This window comes from Saccopteryx leptura, chromosome 2, assembly GCF_036850995.1.
Source record: "Saccopteryx leptura isolate mSacLep1 chromosome 2, mSacLep1_pri_phased_curated, whole genome shotgun sequence".
Classification (NCBI taxonomy): domain Eukaryota; kingdom Metazoa; phylum Chordata; class Mammalia; order Chiroptera; family Emballonuridae; genus Saccopteryx; species Saccopteryx leptura.
In genome coordinates, this window is record NC_089504.1 from 4,165,851 (window position 1) to 4,185,087 (window position 19,237).

A 19,237-nucleotide genomic window follows, 5' to 3' on the forward strand; every position below is an offset into this window, starting at 1 on the left:
TTTTCTGATTCTTTTCTCATTCTAATTAAGTGTTCAGTTTTATGACTAAATTCGCCTTCATTAGACCCCGAGGCTGCCCACGAGTGCGGGTAAGACGTTTTGTAATTATAAGAGAATATAATGTATAACTTCATGCTAATAAATGTGAAAAGCAAAACGAAGTGGGTGGTTTGTCTAAGAAAATATGCAAGATCAAAGCTGACTGAAGCAGACACAGAGAATGTGAACAGAGCCATGGGGACCGGGCCCGGGGCCGTCCGCACATGGGCTCTCCCGACCTGGTTGTGGACCGTATTCCAGGGATTTCTAGAACTTTTTATTGAAGGGCTTCACAAATCACTGGTGACCCCCAATCCAGGACAAGGAGAGTCATTCTCACGTACAAGAGCAAATGAAAGGATACTCAGTGAATACTGCCAGTCAAGTCAGGCAAGGTACTGCCAACCGAAGGCCGCCTTATTGTATCCCCTGCCTACCCTGGGGCTGAGGACAGGGGCAGGTGGAGGCGACAGAGAACAAACAGCTCACTCCCGCCTCTTCCCGCTGAGGAGGAAGCTTTTTCTCCCGATGAAGCTGGAAGTTTTGGCACTAGACTGGACATACTCACCACTGTGCCGAAACGGTCTCTTGCGATTGGAAGTGACCAGAAATGGCGTGGACGCCTGAGACTTCATGGGGGAAAGGACTGGGAGTAAGTTGGCCCCCAGCGCAGGTGGGAAACAGGACAAGGACACAGATGTCCTCGAGTTCCCTGCAGCTCCCACCCAGTCACCACAATGGTCACATTCATGCAAGCGGTGGCGTGTCTTCATTAGGAAAGAAGTACATAGCTGCCAAGAAGAGGGAAGGAAGGAGGGAAGGAGGAAGGAAGGAAGGGAAGGAGGGAGGGAGAAAGAAAGGGAGGGAGGGAGGGAGGAAGAAAGGGAGGGAAGGAGGGGAGAAGGAAAGGAAAGAAGGAAAGAAGAAAAGAAGGAAAGAAAGAAAGTAAAAAGAAAGACCCAAATCTGAAAAGTCCTGTGACTCGGCGGGGGCCACACAGCCAGTGATGGGCTGACAGAGCCGGGTCCCTGACTCAGCGTCAGGACACAAGCCCACCCCCACCCCACCCCACCGTGCACAGGCCCTGGAACACCGGACAGAATCTCCCTTCTCTCCACCAGCAGCTGAGAGGGCGGCCTGCGGGGCTGGAGCCGGGGTGCCCAGTCCACATGGGGAGAGGGGAGCTGCCCGTGCCCTCGACTCTTCTGGATGAATCTTTAGGAACCATTTTTTGGTTTGTTTTCTTCTACAACTATTTTTTGCTGCTACCTTAATCGTGTTCAATTTTTTTCAAAGATTTTTTTTTTTTATTGATTGGTTTTAGAGAGAGAAAGAGAAAGGCAGGAAGCATCAATTCATAGCTGCCTCTTGCAAGTGCCTTGACCGGGCAAGCCCAGGGTTTTGAACCTGCGACCTCAGCATTCCAGGTGAACGCTTTAACCACTGTGCAACCACTGGTCAGGCATGTTCAATTTTTAAAAAAAAGGTAAATGTAGTTCTTTATAATAAAGAAGGGCATTTTTCCCCACCCCAAAATGAACGATTTTTGCCGCGGGCGGAAAGCCTGCGGTCATGGATGTAGCTGTTCTCTGGAGCTTTGTTTGGAGGAGCTGCAGGGGGGGTCACACAGAAGGTCTTAATTATTTATCCTCACTAAATGAGGTGGGAAAGGCGGGTGGGGAAGTGGAAGCCCAGAGAGGTCAGACGGCTGGCCAGGGTCACACAGCACACTCCAGTAGCAAAGCCTGGACTCTCAGACCTCGGGCGGCAGTGTCTGCAGCCAAGAGAAGGAACATGATTTCTGCAAAGACTGAAGAGGAGAGCCAGCAAGTCAGCTGCAGAGAGAGGCCAACCCAGGGGTTGACCACTCCTCAAGCAGGACCCCAGACCTTCCCGGACCCTTGCTCTCTGAACTCCAGGGTCACAGGACGTGTAGCAATGGTAACGATAATTGTCACGGCTCAGGCTTCCTGCCTGTGTTCAGTGTCTTCTAGCCCTGCTCCAGCTACCTGTGACCTGACCTTGCCCAGCGTGCTGGGAATTGCCACTGAAGGCCTAAGGACATGTTCAGGAGCCTAAGGTATTTCTTCCAAGTAGCAGATAAGCTAATAACACAAGGGCCATCTAAAGTCCTTGCTTGAATATTTAAGTTTTATTTATCCCTCAAAGATCTCTACTGTGGGTATTGACAGTCTGATTTTATTGCTTTATTTATGTTTAGTGTCTCCTTTATTTCTCTTATCTCAATGCCCCATGCCTATTATAGGCTGGGACCTGCTGCTAATTCCAGCTAAAAGCAGTAGTCACTAAGACTTAAACTCTAACTGCAAAGTGTGGAAATGTAACACCCTTTCCCTAAGTACTTGCAGGTTTTATAGGTTACTCAGCAAACTGTTCAAAGACTGTCCAAGAGGCACTTCTAGCAGTACACCACCCAAGGACTGACTCCCACATAGACGGGTCCAGACACCATGATCCTGACAACTCCCACTACTGCCAAGGTAAAAGGCATATCCGCCTGGGTCCACCGCAGCCGGCTGAAGCTTGCAGTCCCAGCAGAGACACCTTTGTGGACAGCGAAGACTGACCCTGCCAACCCTTGTAAGCTGACCCTGAGAAGGACAGCATGCCCTGCTTCAGCCACAAACCAGAAGTTAACTAGTCCACGTATGGAGACTTTGGGGAGGGAGGGAAACTAAGGTAAAGGAAAGCCAAGTAAGTCATCTTAAGGTTTGATGCATGTACTGCTATGAGTCATACAGAAAGGGGGTGTAGGTCCCTTGGCTGAGAGAGAAGCTACAAGGTAAATGAAAGTTATGTATGTGCTCATAGCTACCACTATAGAATAATCTGTGAATATTGGTCATGTGTCCAATAGGCTACTTATGAAAAGGACACCTCCAAAAAGCAATCTTTAAAAGAGGATTACTTAGTACTAACTTAGTCTTTGCTGAAGGTTAAGGTTTTTAGGAATTAAGAATTCTGATAAATTAGAAAGGAATTGTATGGTTTTGATAATAGAAAGTATAAGGTGTAGAGGTACTTTTGAAAAGGAAAGGAAAAAGCAAGTTGTTATGAAGGCCAGTTATTCCTGGATAAGAAAGTGCATAAAAGTTGAAGGTTTATGTAAGTTGCAGAAGGTTTGTGTAAGTTGCAGAAGGTTTGTGCAAGTTGTAAGAAGTTAGTACAGAGAAGAAAAATGCAAGGCAGAAAGAAATTAGTCCGTAAAGCTTGTAGTACTAAGGGCACACTATCAGCATGCCAGCACATACTAGGGAGGACCCCTGACCTAATTAGCTTATAGCTACAGCTAAAGTAGAAAATTCTCATGAGCCCCAGCCTTATACCATTCTCCCCACTGATGAAGAATCAAGGATTTGATTTATGCCCAAAAGAGATGGGGGAATGTTAGATTCAAGGAGTACTGACATGCTGGGGCTGCCAAGAGTGTACAAGGTCCCTGTGACACTGAGAACAAAGAGTTCAGCAACATCCTGCATTGAGTCAGAGACCCTTATCAGAAGTTTATGTTTGAAATTCTCCACTGAGTAATACCCCCCCTGTAACTGCGCACGACCTCCCTAGCCAATGACTAACAGCCACATCAGCTTCTGTATGATGCTTGCTCATCCTAGACAGCCACCCTATAAAAAGGAGCCATTTTAGAAGCTCGGGGCTGCAGTCCCTGTGCAGGTTTGGGGGGCTGCAGTCCCTGTGCAGGTTTGGGGGGCTGCAGTCCCTGCACAGTTTGTTGGCTGGGCAGGTTTGGGGGGCTGCAGTCCCTGTGCAGGTTTGGGGGGCTGCAGTCCCTGTGCAGGTTTGGGGGGCTGCAGTCCCTGCACAGTTTGTTGGCTGCGCAGGTTTGGGGGGCTGCAGTCCCTGCGCAGGTTTGGGGGGCTGCAGTGCTCCCTTGTGTGGGTTGCCTGCAGTCCCTGCACAGGTTTGGGGGGCTGCAGTGCTCCCTTGCATGGGTTGCCTGCAGTCCCTGTGCAGGTCTGCAATAAAACTTATAAAATTCACTTTGTGTCTACTGTGGCCTATCTCGCCAGGATGTAACACCTGCTTCCTCCAGTCTTAGGACAACAGCTCTAGAGACAGAGCTTAATGTCCCCATTTCACAGATGAGAAATCTGAGGCCCAGAGAAGCTCAGGGTCTCGGCCAAGACCACATGCCCAGTGAGTGACGTGTTGCCTTTTCAGTGGAAGCCTGTGGGCTTATCCACCCTGCAGCCCTGCCCCACCACCTTACCGAAGGCCGAGTGCCGGCTGGAGCTGAGGAGAGAACGGCTCATTGAGCAAGGGCGTGGGATGAGGATAGTCTTTGGACGGGTCTCTGGGGATGAGCAGAAGAGGACCGGGAGGGGAAGTGAAGCAGGGGGTCTCTAGACTGGGAGCCAGGCCAGGCTAGCGCCATGCCTCCCAGCCCTAGGCCGGCCTGATGGGCGTTGGAGAAGAGCAGGGATTCAAAAATGCCCCCCCCCCATTTTAATGAGCCCTTACTATACTGAGGCCCATGTTCAGCACTTCACCTACATTCTCAGTGACATTTTCTTTGTGTGTGTGTGTGTATTTTTCTGAAGTGAGAAGCGGGGAGGTAGAGAGACTCCCGCATGCGCCCGACCGGGATCCACCTGGCATGCCCACCAGGGGGCGATGCTCTGCCCATCTGGGGTGTTGCTCTGTTGCAACCGGAGCCATTCTAGTGCCTGAGGCAGAGGCCATGGAGCCATCCTCAGCGCCCGGGCCAACTTTGCTCCAATGGAGCCTTGGCTGCGGGAGGGGAAGAGAGAGACAGAGAGGAAGGAGAGGGGGAGGGGTGGAGAAGCAGATGGGCGCTTCTCCTGTGTGCCCTGACTGGGAATCGAACCCAGGACTTCCACACACCGGGCCGACGCTCTACCACTGAGCCAATTGGCCAGGGCCTCTCAGTGACTCTTTATAACTCTGAAAGTGAGGACGAACATTCCTGCTTTCAGATGGGGAAACTGAGGCCCAGCGAAATCAAGCAACTCGCCCGAGGTTGGCTCACGGACTTGGAGCAGCCAAGGGGCAGAACCAAGGCCCCAAACCCAGGTTCCCCTGGCTCCCGTTGGCTGGGGGTCAGGACCCCCCCCCCAGGCGGGTCTGAGTGGTCCTTTCCTCTTTGTCCAGGTGGCCCGGCTGCTGGTCCCGCTCTGTGCCCGGCTGCAGTCACCTTGTCCTTTTCTATAGTTTGCTTCTCTGGACCTCTCCGACTCCGTCTCGTCCCAACCCCCTGCGGGGGGGGGGGGGGTCCCATCCTGGGGCGGGGCGGGTCTCAGACTCTCACGCTTAAGGTTTCCTGTTTCTGAGCAGCCCCCCCCTCCCTGAAAGGCGCCGAGGGCTTCTGCGGCCGCGAGGGCTTCGACAAATCATTTGCTGATAACTTGGCAGGAACCTCTTGGAAAAGTTCCTCAGCAGCCTGACATTCCCACTAACAACAAAACCGTGTCAAAACTCGGCCTCAGAAGAGCGGGGACAAGGGGGAATACAATGAGGTGAAACCAGCCACGACTTAGGTCGGCCTGCAAGAAACTCCAAATTAGTTCCATCAAATCCATCTTGCTGCCTGGCGATTGATACCCCCGGACCCGGGGTTGATCCGGGGACGGCGGGCGCGGGGAAATGGAAATGATCATTTGCAAACATTAGGCTGACACCGCGCGCGCGCGGGAGGGGATGCGGGCTGACAGCCGGCGCGGGGCCTCTCCGCCGCGCTCTGTGGATTAGAGGGCCCCTTTCATGGCAGGCGGTCTTCATCTTCGCTGCTCATTAAAACTTTGCGGAGCCGGAGAACTTGGAGGAGGAGAGGAGGCTGCAGGAACCTTCTGAGGGACGTTAGGTACACATTTGTTGAAAGGTGTTTGAGAAGGCAGCCTTGGGTCTGACAAACCGGATTTTAGTACGGCTCCCCGTTCACAGCGGGCTAAAATAATTGGTCATCAGTGACTACTAATTCGGTTTAGTAGCCAGAGGCAATTTTTTTCTTCCCGGAAAATCAATGACAGCACAGAGGTCTGTTCAACGTGATTCCGCTCCAGACGGGTCCTTATTTGACGCTTGATGCGTCCTCCGGTGGAGACAGCTATTTTGTTAAAATAAAATTAAAACCCATCTCGACTACGCCAGTGGTCTGAGGGGGCGGGAGAGGCGCGGGCACCGGCACAGCCCCCGGGGCTGACGGAGTGGACAGCACTTCCCGGGGCAGGCGTGCGTCTCCTCGGCCGGCACGACATTCAGAGCACACCGTGGACCGTGGACCGTGGAGGGTCTGGGTTTGGAGGAGACTGGAGGGCTGGGCTTCTCTCCATGGTTTGAAATCAAAACTGAACCCAAAGGGGTGCCATCTAAAGAGGCCGTAGCTCTCTTCCGTCCTCTGGAGGGGTTCCTTTGCCAGGTGGGGGGCCTGGGGAGGCTGCCCCTGTGTCTCCAGCCGGCTCCCCGAGGTGCCCGTCAGGGCGGGGCCTGCCTCCCCTCTGCGCCCGACCTGAGGCTTCCGGAATGTGCTCGCCTGTCCGGGTGCCCAGTGGCTGCGCCCACCGTGTACTGAGCCCTTTGCTTGTTGCACAGGCAGATGCTGCCCACACGGCACCACAACCGCTGCATCTCTTTTCATTTCCCCCTTTTTTTCCACACTGAAGTTTTACTTGAGATCGTTGCGGATTTCGCACGCAGTTATGAGGAATAAAGCAGAGGGGCCGTGGCCTCCGACCCACGGTGCCATCTCGTGAAGCTGAGGGACAAGTCGTATCCCGGACGCTGACATTGGCACATCCACCGGCCCAGTCGGATGTCTACAAACTTAAACTCGTTCATGTGTGTTTATTCCGACGCCATCTCTCATCTCATCACAGGTGTCGCTCGCGTACCCACTGACACCACCGACGGGACACGAAGCAGTTCGTCACCACAGCATCCCCCCACTCCTGCTTAACCACGCCCACCACCCTCCCGCTGCGCACAGGTGCTGAGACCCATTCATGTCTTCCTTGCAGGAACCCTGCTGGGTGGGCGCTGTTACTGTGACATCCCCCGTTATACTGATAAAAACTCGTGGACATTCACGTGGACATTGAACTGCTGACGAAGAGTTAGCAGGATGGACTGACGTACTCGGGCCCCGTGCACTGACATGGTTGCCATAGAAGAGTCTAGGGCATCGCTGGTCCACACAGTTGCTTCGTTCGGCCTGTAGCCTTTTTAAAAACTCGTGTTACCAATGTGTTCTGTTCGTCTGTTTGCTTTGTTTGAACAGAAGGCACAGAAAAGTTCAAATGTCTGGCTTTCCTCCACGAGGCACTAGAGTATCTGGTGAACACTGGGCCCACATTCTCACAGGGCAGCAGCTGGCTGGAGCTGCCCCCTTACCAGGCAGGTGCTCAAGTTTGACACAGTCCCCCACCCCTCCCTATCGCCTCACACAGGGCTGGCTTTGCCCTGTAACCTGCCTGGTCCCCTGCAGGCATGTGAGATTGTAGTCCCAGCTCCATGCCTCTTAAATCACACACACAAAATACTTGGTGTCTCTGTTTCTTCCCAAGAGCTCAGAGGATCCTTGCCGACGAGCTCACACGTGTATTCTGACGTAGGCGGTAGTGTTGACCCCCTTACAGACGGAGGAGCGGAGCCCAGGGAGACGAGGTGGGGTGCTCCCCGTCCCGGCAGTCAGACGGCAGCGGCAGGGCGCTGGGTGGACATCTTCACCTTCTGGCTGCCTTCATCTCTGCGCCCCTCCAGAAAGAGGGAGGCAGGAGGGGCGGGGGCACGGGGCCTGAAGGGAGAAGCCAAGGCCCAGGAGGTGTGGTGCCTGGGCCCCCAGGACACTCTGAGGGAGCCCTGAAAAGGCTTTAATTTATTTATTTTCAAATCAGAAGGAGAAACAAGAACCGAGCCTGGATTGCGGATTATATGAATTACAGTCATATTTATACCGGCGCAGCCATAATACTTATTTTTATTTTATTATTATTTTTTTTAAAAAACAAGAGGGCCCAGGGATCACGGGAGTTGGGCTGCGGCCCATTGACCAGGAGCCGGAAGAGGCAGGGGCTCGGCCTGGATCCGAAGCTGTGTGAGTAGCGCTCTCGCTCCTCACCGCGCCTAGGCCCGAGAGCCCGAGTCTTGAGGGTGAATGAGGATCACCCAGAGAACCTATTAACAGTGCAGCTGCCCAGGCGGTTCCGAGTCACCGGCCTGGACTGGGGCCCAGGCACCTGCATTCTGCCAAGGGTGCCCAGCCCCACCCCTGAGGAGAGTCTGGCCCAGGGGGTCCCCGGCACCCTTAGCCGGTTACAGGTCTGACCCTTTCCCATGAGGGCCCTCCGACCTGGCGGCCCCATCGCCTCCGTCTGGCTGGCCACCTCTGGCCCCAAGGGACAGCGGCAGCCCCTTCAGTCTCCTCATTCCCCCACTGCCTTTCCCTAATTGTCCCTCCTTGGCCCGAGGGCCTGTCTTTCCTAGCCAGCCCGGAGGAAGGGGTGGTAATTGAGGGGAAGCCTCTCTCCCTGGCAGGACTCTTAGAGCTAATTAGAGAAGAGGACCTCTGGGCTCGCTGTTAGTTTTTAATTGTTTGTGGATCCAACATAAAAGCTAATGACAGAGGAGGGAGGCTTAGTGAGCAGCACACTCCTGACTTCTGAATTTGTCTAAGAGGTCATTTGCAATTTGTTAACATTTTTCACAAGGGTGAATTCAATTAGCAGGTTCCCCACCCCATCCCACCCCACAGGCTCCCAGCGGAGAGCAAGGGACATGGCTGGGCAGAGCCCGGTGGCTGTTGGGAAGCCTCTCCCACCCCAGAATGCCTGGGCCCCAAACCTGGAGGCCCTTCTCGCGTACCCCACCTCCTCCCCACACAGCAGGCTGGGGCCCGGACCCCTCTGGAGGGGGAATGCCGGACGGGGCTGAATGGACTGGGCTGAGGATGCAGCGGGCTCCAGGCCACTCGGCCATCTCCTGTGCAGAGGGTCCGGACAGCTGGGGAAAAGGTGAGCAGCAGAGCGGGCGTCTCTGCCGGGGAGACGCTGAGCGCCCGGACAAGACTCGGGGCGTCTGGCAGAAGCCGAGGAGGTCCCATCGAGCCCAGCAACTCCGCCATGGCTGTGGACCCCGAGGGATCCCGCGCACAGGTGCAAGGTCAGGGGGCAGAGGGGAAGTGGCCGGACACCCAGCAACGGGAGATGCGGACCCCAGACGCCCACGGTGGGCGGTGCGGCGGCCGACCAGGCTGACATTCGCAAATACGGGGAGTTAAAAAAAAAAGCAAAAAAGCAAGTCGCCCTGCAAAGGGATTTATGTGGTACAAAGCTACATGAAATAACACACATTATGTAAGGACATCTGACGGGACAGCAAACATGTCAAAGCCTGGATGGTCAGCATGCGCGGTCCAAACTCAGGAGGGTCTCTCAAGAACAGGGAAAAGGGGGAGATGAGGCTTCAAGCGGTATTTGTGATATTTTATCTCTTTAAGAGTTTTTTGGGGTTTTTTGTATTTTTCTGAAGTTGGAAACGGGGAGGCAGTCAGACTCCCGCATGCGCCCGACCGGGATCCACCCGGCATGCCCACTAGGGGGCGATGCTCTGCCCATCTGGGGTGTTGCTCTGTTGCGACCAGAGCCACTCTTGCGCCTGGGGCAGAGGCCAAGGAGCCATCCCCAGCACCCGGGCCATCTTTGCTCCAATGGAGCCTTGGCTGCGGGAGGGGAAGAGAGAGACAGAGAGGAAGGGGGGGGGGTGGAGAAGCAGATGGGCGCTTCTCCTCTGTGCCCTGGCCGGGAATCAAACCCGGGACTCCTGCACGCCAGGCCGACGCTCTACCACTGAGCCAACCGGCCAGGGCCAGAATTTTTTTTTTTTTTTAAAGGATTGGAAGCAGATGTGGCCAGGCTGTAATGCGTTAAATCTGAGTGGCGGGTTCATGAGCGCTGGTTACAGAGCTTCTGAACTTTCCTTTGGAGAGTTTCCTCGTAAGCACAAAAGAAAGGGCCGGGGGCTTTCTGCCCCTCGGGGAGTGTTTATAGCCGTCCTCTTTCGGTTGATTGCAGCTCAGCTGATTATGCAACACATTTTTCCCCCACAGAGATATAATAGGCAACATGGAATAAGATCCTGGGGCAGCCATTAAAAAATAATAATTTTAAAGATAGTTTTTCTCAAAACTGAAAGATTTCTAAAGTGCAGGACTTTCTGACTTTGTGTTAAGATGCTTTGATGGTTGTAGTGGGGTGAATGGTGGGTGGCTCCCCCAAAAGACACGTCCTCTTACTAACCCCCAGAACCGGTGAAATGTGGGCTTATTCGGAAAAGGAGTCGTTGTAGGTGTTGTTAACGGAAGGGTCTTGAGACCCGGTCGCCCTGGAGTCTCTGGGTGGGCTCTAAATCCAAAGAGAAGCGTCCTGACAAGAGACAGAAGAGGGGACACAGACACACGGAGGAGAGGCCGTGTGACCCCAGAGCAGAGATTGGACTGATGTGGCCATAAGCCAAGGTATGCCAGGAGCTACCAGAAACTGGAACAGGCAGGAAGGATCCTGCCCAGAGCTTTCCGACCGAGTGCGGCCCTGTGACACCTTGAATTTGGACTTCTGGGGTCCACAGAATGAGGGAGTAAATTTCTGTTCTGAAGCCACCGAGTCCGTGTTCCTTTGTCACAGAGGCCCCAGGAACTAAGAGCCCTGGAAGGCGTGGCTGTCTCCTGTGTTCGGCGTTAGAGGACCGGCCGTTTCCAACCCCGGGGATGGCGCTACCCACTGCTTCTGGTGCAGCCGGTCCACAGGTGCTTCTCGAGCACTGGCTGCATCCCAGGCACCGCGGAGGCAGGAGCAAGCGGAAGTGCCTCTGTGCCCTCTCTCCCGCCCTCCTCTGCCCCCCTGGCATTTTATCCACGTGCTGACTGTTTTATTTTGTGCCTTATTTCCTCTCTGTGCCCAGACCTGTGGCACGATGCCCAGCACAGGCTGGTGCTCAGTCAACACACAGGAGTGTGGCTGTGTGATTGTGGACAGTGTCTCTGGGTGGGCCTCAGTCTCCCCCTCTGTAAAACGGGGGTAAGAACGCTGCTGCCTGAGGGCTGTTCTGAGGGCCCGTTAGAAGATGTGGGTGGAGCACCATGACATGACCCCTAGGAACGGAAGAAACAGGAGCAGGCATTGTTATAAATCAAAACTGCACAGGGCGCTGGGGGTTCCGGCATGAAGGGGGCTGGCTGCCCCCACCTGGACTGGTCCTGGGCGGGACACGCCCGCTGCCTGAACGTCTCCTCCCTGCTCAGCGGGTGTGGCAGGGGTCTGGCTGGCTCCCAGCATGACCGGCTCCTCTGGGCCCCGTGTCGCCGGAGGGGCAGACCGGCCACACCCCAGCAGCCCCTCTCATTGTGTCCAGACTGAGTCGGACAGCCGAGACGAGGAGAGGGACGGCCAGGCCGGGCGCTGAGTCCACTCCCGGCGCTCTGCCCACCGACGACGCAGGCAAACACGGCCCAGCTCCGAGATTCAAAGGCAGGAGCGGGGCCTGTGCGGTGCGGCTGGGGAGGCCCCGAGGGGGAGCGGCTGGGCCTCGTTAGCGCTGACCCCGGCACCCGCAGCTCCTGATGGATGGTGGGGTCCGGGCGGGACAGGCCCCGGGGGAGCGCGGCCCTCTCCATTATGGGCCCATCAGCGCCTCCCTGCGCTCCCCCTGCTCCAAGCGCCGTAAGCCTCGGGCCGGGAATAAATCTCTGTCTGGGCCGCAGGAGAGGCGAGAGGGGTAAAGGCAAAGCATGAAAAATGTCTCCTTCCTGGCTCAGCAACAAAGCAGCGATGGGGGCAGGCGCGAGCGGGAGTTTGGGGCGACGGGAGAGGTCCCCGCCAGGCTGGGCTTCCGGGCAGGGAAGGGGGAGAGGATGGGGCCCTCAGACCACACTTCCTCCAGCTGCACGTCCCTGCCCGGGCTTCCTGTAACGCCCCCCTCCAGATCCAGCCCACGGAACAGCCGGCTTGGAGGAGGCAGCCCCGGCTGGACCCAGCGTGGTGGGTTTCCCCGGGCCCCAGTCCGGCACTGACGTGAAGGCCTGGGGTACCAGCCCACATCTCCACCTCCTGTGGAAGGTCCTGGAGTGAACCGCCTGGGCCCGTGTCCCCACGTTTCCGCCAGTCCCCGTGGCACAATCTGCCGTGCCTCGGTTTCCCCATGGGTCCCTGGAGGGGCCGGTCGCCCCCTGGGAAACCAGGCTCCCGCCACATGCTCCTCTGGGTGGCTGTTGATTACTGATACCACCCCACTGCTGAGGGCTCGCCCCACACCCGGGGACACCCACACAATCACGCACTGGGCTCGGGATGAGAAATGACTCGTCTCCCAGGGCCTGGCTCCGCCTCCTGGCCACATCCAGCCTGTGCGTATGGATGGCCACTCTGGAAGGAGACGTGGCTCAAATCCTGACTCTGTCACCAACGGGCCGTGTGGCCTTGAGCAAGTGATTTTCTGAGCCTCTGTTTTCCCACCTATAAAATGGGGATAATATGCCCTACTTGGTAGAGTTGTGAGTATTTAATGAGATGATGCTTAGCAAGGATTCTGCAAATGTTAACCATGAGGTTTGCCCCCCAACACACACACACACACACACACACACACACACACACACACACACACACGTGTCCTTGTCTTGTCTTCAAAGCTACTGAGAAAAATTCCCTCTGTGGTCCTCATAACAGGGCCTCAGAGAGCTGAGGGCTGTCTGCCTCTTTTCTCACTCAGCTAGGAAAACCTCTATTTTTGTCATGTTCTTTGTACAAAGTGGTCTCCCTTCACCCATCTCAGCCACCATCCTCCTCTCCTGTCTATGGTCCTTCCCAATGGTACAATGTCCCACAGTTTTATTTGACTTGATACTACAAGTGTGACCTGAGCAGCAGAATAGAGTAGGAAGGTCACCTCCCTTGTTCTAGACTCGCTACCTCTATTAATTTGGCCAAAGGACACATGCACTCTTTGAGGCAGCCTCACCATAATGCCGATGTATAACAACAACTATAGGGGAACACAGCAGAGTCTGTTAAATGACACAGGACTCCTGGTGTTACCATCTCCTATCTGTCATGAAGGGGCTGCCTCTTCACTTTCAATAACTCTGCCTTGAAGCCTTAAAAGGTCCTGAGCCATAGTCCTCCCCAACAAGTACTTATTGAGTGCCTGCTATTACTAGAATCTGACGACATAGCCATGGTCAAAACTGACATTGTCCCTGCTCTCCAGGACCTGGGTGTCCCGTGGAGATGTGCAGAGCAGAGAAGCACAGATGTTGTTCCTCGACTTCCATGGGGCCATGTCTCGATAAAGCCACTGGAAGTTGAAAGGATCTTAAGAGGGACATGCATGTTAATCCTACACTGCAGAGGACTGGTCATTTACCCTGCCCAGTATCACAAGAAAAAAAAATGACAATTCAACATTCAAAGTGCAGTTTCTACTGAACATGGATGGCTTCTGTACCATTGTAACGTTGAAAAAGCCTAAATCCAACCATCATGGGTCAGGGACCATCTTATTTCACTCCAGTTGTTGTCAGTGCTACAAGCAGACTGGGGGCGGGGCGGGGTGGGGGGAGAGCAGGAGGCTTGTTGCTGGCTGGATGGGCATTTTAGAGGAGTTGGGGGGGGGGTCTTTGTGAGGTCCACATGCGCCCCCTGGTGGTCAGCCTGGCTTCATTCAGCTGGGTTTCAGGCCACTAATAAATTGGGAGCTGGTCTCCCCATATTCAAAAACCGTCCTGGATCCCTAGGACAGTTGCCTGGGAAGGGGATTGTTATCATTTTTATAGGAGTTTAGGTGGGTGGCTTGGATTTTGGCCGTTGACTTGGGGAGAAACAAAATAACCCAGAGTGATGGATGGGCCCATTGTAAATTTGTAAAATAAATCAGCTTGGCAGAGAGATTCAAAAAACCTGTCAGGCAGCAAACATTTTTTTTTAACAGCCTGTAGAACTGGCTCCATCCTTCACATTTGTCAATGTCAGGCTGCGATGCATCTGATAGCTGGGCGAACGGAGCGCAGACAGAGGGGTGGGCTGGCAGCGTTTCCTGCCGTTCTTGTGCTGCTTATTTTCCTGTGGTCTGAACGCTCTCAGCTCTGGGATTGGACGGGTCTAGGCTGGACTAATTGGTGGGTGAACTGAGTATCCCACTGAAGTTGCACGTGGCTGCTGGCTTCGGGTTCACGTTCCCAGGCGTTCCTTTGCCCACGCATTCCTGCAGCAGACATGTACCGAGGGCCTCTTCAGCAAAGGCACTGTGGTCAGCACTGGGGTCCTGGGGTGAGCAGAAGCCGGTCTGGAGCATCCGGGGTGGTGGAAGTTCTGGATGCCTGTCAGGTCGTGTGTGTTTATTAGGAAGTAGGGAGCCACTGAAGGTGACGGTGAAGGGATGTGACATATCAGAAAGGAAGCTCATTAGGCTCTTTTGACGTGTTCAGATTAAGTTGAAAGCTTTCAGAAAAGTCCAGATAGGTTGGCCTTTCACACTGTTGAGATATTCTGTCTGAGCTCCCCTCAAGGGCAGAAAAGAACTTTGGTAACATCTCTACCTGTGACACCTCCATCCTTGTGTTTGTTAGGCAGGCAGATCAGTGCCACAGGCACCATCACAGGTGTTCAGGGTAGACCAATCCCCCTCCCAAGGCAGAGCAGCTGGGGGCAAATAAAAGACTTTACCACTCTGACCCTCTGTCTCTTCTTCTGTAAGATGGGAATATAAGAGTTCCAAGCTCACACTCAATGAGCTTTTCAGAGTTATTTAAGGAGAGGATACATCTGGGCGCTCAGCTCAATGTCTGACGTGTAACAGTAATAGTAATACATAGTTGCCATTATTAGTTCAAAGGGGGGTCTACTCACCTTCCATCTGGCTCATGTCAGACACTGATACGTAAGGGGCTGTTTGCTCATTGAGTGTGTGATGGATCTTCTCCGTAGCGTCCTTGCCTTACGTGTGGCATGAGGCTCCAGGCAGGGTAATGGTAGAGCCCTGGATGTCCAGAATCTGCCAGGAATGCCAGCTGCTGCCCAGATCTCACTGCCCATCCCCTCCCTGCTATCCCTGACTCATCATAATGGACAATGCTGGGCCAATTAGGAGCAGTAACAATCAAGATATGCCGAGGGCATGTGAACATTTGCAAACACTTATTAAAATGCATCAATAATTAAGTGCCTCTTTAATAGCTACATTTCTGGCCTCGGGACATATCTGTTTATAGAGCTTGGGTCACAGCCTGCTTTGAGATCTGTGTTATGGCCTTACACTCTGGTAATGAAAATTTAAAATTCTCCCCTGACTTGAATTCTGTGATTTGACAATGACACGGTAGTTTGAGAGTGCACGGGCTTTTCCCAGCTGCCTGACGCTAGAGGTGCGGTCTTCAAAGCAGCCAGCCAGAGAGGGTACAGACCCAGGCTGCCACTGTGCCGCCTCAATTAAGGGCCGGTCCCCTCCCTGTCCTGGCCTGTGCCCTGGACACACCTGCCTGAGAGGACTGCGGTGAGGATTAGCAATTACGTGTGCAAAAGCTCAAGTCACCTGTACGTCACGTGCTGTGTGCAGGCTCTAGTCACGGCAGCTTCCATTAGGGGTGGCCCCTACCACAATCGGGGGACAAAAAGAGGCAGCAGTTAACTGAGGGGTCATGACCACCAGTGTGCAGTACCCCCGCGGTTGCAAACTCAGTGCCCAGTGAGACCAGGCAGAGGGTGAAAATGAGAGAGCCAGGCTGGGTGGGGGCTGGGGCAGATAGAAGAGCCCTGTGGATTCTGCCCACAGGGGGCGCTGCCTCTCAGCGCCAGCCCCTGGCACCAGGCAGGCTTGCCTACCCAGGTGCCCAAGCTTCTGACTTCTTAAGACAGGGGTCCCCAAACTTTCTACACAGGGGGCCAGTTCACTGTCCCTCAGACCGTTGGAGGGCCGGACTATAAAAAAAACTATGAACAAATCCCTATGCACACTGCACATATCTTATTTTAAAATAAAAAAACAAAATGGGAACAAATACAATATTTAAAATAAAGAACAAGTAAATTTAAATCAACAAACTGACCAGTATTTCAATGGGAACTATGCTCCTCTCACTGACCACCAATGAAAGAGGTGCCCCTTCCAGAAGTGCAGCGGGGGCCGGATAAATGGCCTCAGGGGGCCACATGCGGCCCGCGGGCCCATAGTTTAGGGACCCCTGTCTTAAGAGAACTGGGAAATACCAGTGTTCATATGAAATCTCCTGACTTTTCAAAAAAAATGTGACAACTCATTTAAAAAAAAAAAGTTTCTTTTTTTAAATTACTGCCTGGACCAAACAAACATCTCTGTGGGTTGATCTCTCTCCATGGGCCCCCTTTCCCAGATAAGAGCTTTGGACTCCATTTCCTTTTAGCCACGGTAGCTGGTGGATTGAAGTGTACCCTTCCGATTTAGTGACAATCTGTAGCCCACTGGGGTGGATTGAGAACCAAATTGGCTAACTGGAAAGCAAATGATTGAACGATGGTCAGTTCCGGTTTGGAGCCCATCTGGTATTTCAGAGGCTGAGTGGCCGGTAGAGGCAGGTGGGAATGCCCCTCCCATCGGTTTATTCTGTCCATTGTAAAAATACCTCAAGATTTGATCCTGGGGGCAGAGGAGTAGCCGTGGTCAAAATTTGATCTCGTGAGGCCGTCACACTTCGTGCTGTTAGCATTCCTGGCTTCCAGGGAGCTTTCTCCTGTATTTAGTCCAAGGTGGGACTTCATGTTTACGTTTTAACACCTCTGTGGTTGTGAGTAGACGATGCTCATCTGTTTCTTTATTTATTTATTGAACCAAATCACCACAACAACTCCTCGGGCAGTCGGGTATGATCGGATTTGGTTCTAAACATGCTTTTAAAGTAAAGAAATAAATACAGCCGAGGCTGGTAAAAGGTGATCGTGAGAGAATGGGCCTCGGCCCCATAACTTTAAAGAAACAGCGCCATTACGGCGTTACGGCGTGGCCCTGAGTTCTTAACCGGGAGGTCGGGAGGGGCTTCGCGGGCAGGTTGGGCGGCTCGGTAAAAGCTTTCCCAGCAACCATTTAACCTCCATTTACGAAGAAATAAAGCGAAATTGATGCTGATCTGGGCCTGCTTTGGGGGATATTTTTGTTCCATAAAAGCCCTTTTGCTTGCAATTTGCTGAGCAGCCTGTCACATCGGGAAGGGCCGCTGTTGATAAAGATAAAGCTTTATGGCCGCGGCATTTGCCGCTAACAGCAACCTAATGCAACATTTTCATTTTTGTGCAATTAATGTTAACGCCTGCTACGAAAATTGTCATTAAATACCATTTTAAAATCCATTCAATTTGCATATGCAAAGCCCATTTACCATCACAGGAGATATAGCCGGCATTTCATCACGTCCTTCCCTGGAATCGCGGCCGCTTGGTTTCATAGCCATGTAAGGCTTTTATATTGAAAGCTAGATGATAACGGATGTCCTTTCCGAGCCCGGCTGACTTAAGCTTTTCCATTGTATGTAGAAAAACAGAGCCCCGGGACCAGAAAGGGTGGGTGTGCACGCGGTACCTCCGTCCCAGGGAGGCTCTTGCCTGGTCACGACTTGTGGCCTTGGGAAAGTCCCTTTGCCTCTCAGAGCTGCTATTTTCCTGTTCTAAGGAAGGGCTTTGAACTCGCGTCCGTGCACTTTGGCGTTGTATATTTTGCAGTCTAGGCACTCTAGGTAGGGAATCCAGGCCAAGCCCTGCTGTCGGGAAGTAGCGTGAACTTGGGAAGGTCAAGTCATCTCTTCCTGCCTCAACTGGTTGTAACCCTGCCTGCCTCCTGCACAGGATTTTAATGCCAATGAGACAAAACTGACACAGAGACAGGACATACAGGGAGTCCTGGGATGCCCAGGTTACTGGCTGTAACATCCTATTTACGGATGAGAAAACGCAATTCCGGGAGGAAGGAGAGTTGGGGACCAAGCTAGAACTAGAGCCCCTGACTCAGCCAGGGCTCTTCCTGGACACCAGGCTGTCTTTGAGACACTGGTGACCAGTATGGTCAAGTCTAGTGATCTGGAGCCCAGCGGGGACTGTCTGTCCCTCCGCGCTCTGGGCAGTCTGAGAGCCACGGAAGGGACCGTCTGTCCCTCTGCGCCCTGGGCAGTCTGAGAGCCACGGAAGGGACCGTCTGTCCCTCTGCGCCCTGGGCAGTCTGAGAGCCACGGAAGGGACCGTCTGTCCCTCTGCACTCTGGGCAGTCTGAGAGCCACGGAAGGGACCGTCTGTCCCTCTGCGCTCTGGGCAGTCTGAGAGCCACGGAAGGGACCGTCTGTCCCTCTGCGCTCTGGGCAGTCTGAGAGCCACGGAAGAGCGGGGCGGGCAGCCCAGGCATGTGCCCAGTGCTGGAGGGACTGATGCGGGGTAAGGGCACAGAGGAATACGTAACCCAACTCAGAAGTGACTGTCCAGCCTGTCGCTAGTGTCAGAGTCTGGGTTTTGAGGCCTGGCGGATAGAGATGCATTTCTGGTGAGAGCAGTGAGGCGTGGCAGGTGGGAAAGCCAAGGAGATGATGCTACACGCTGCAGAACGAGCAGGCTTCACCAGTCAGGCGGGTGAGAGAAGGCAGAGGGAAGAGCATCCAAAGGAATGGTGGCCTACACCATGCAGCACGGTGTGGAGGCTCCTCAAGAAATGGAACGTGGAGCCTGACCAGGTGGTGGTGCAGTGGATAGAGCATCGAACCAGGATGTGGAGGACCCAGGTTCGAGACCCCGAGGTCGCTAGCTTGAGTGAGAGCTCATCTGGTTTGAGCAAAAGCTCACCAGCTTGGACCCAAGGTCGCTGGCTCGAGCAAGAGGTTACTCAGTCTGCTGAAGGCCCACAGTCAAGGCACATATGAGAAAGCAATCAATGAACAACTAAGGTGTTGCAACGCGCAATGAAAAACTAATGATTGGTGCTTCTCATCTCTCTCCGTTCCTGTCTGTTTGTCCCTGTCTATCCCTCTCTCTGACTCACTCTCTGTCTCTGTAAAAAATAAATTAAAAAAAAAGAAATGAAACGTGGAGTTCCCATAGGAGCCAGCCATTCCACTCCCGGGTGTGCGCCCAGAAGAATGGATGGCAGGGATTCGAACAGATAGATATCTGTGCACCATGTTCACTGCAGCACTATTCACCAGAGCCTA

General features: G+C 53.7%; 1 protein-coding gene and 1 long non-coding RNA gene across 2 annotated transcripts in view; one reads left to right on the plus strand and one right to left on the minus strand.

Moving 5' to 3' along the window:
- The window catches only part of CFAP77 (cilia and flagella associated protein 77), a 129,195-nt gene that overhangs the window by 35,248 nt on the left and 74,710 nt on the right, over positions 1–19,237 (minus strand). The gene's annotated exons all lie outside the window — the stretch shown is intronic.
- LOC136392887 (uncharacterized) lies at positions 2,420–3,859 on the plus strand. Its single transcript, XR_010749005.1, has 3 exons — positions 2,420–2,739; positions 2,843–3,732; positions 3,803–3,859. It is a non-coding gene; the product is annotated as an uncharacterized lncRNA (long non-coding RNA).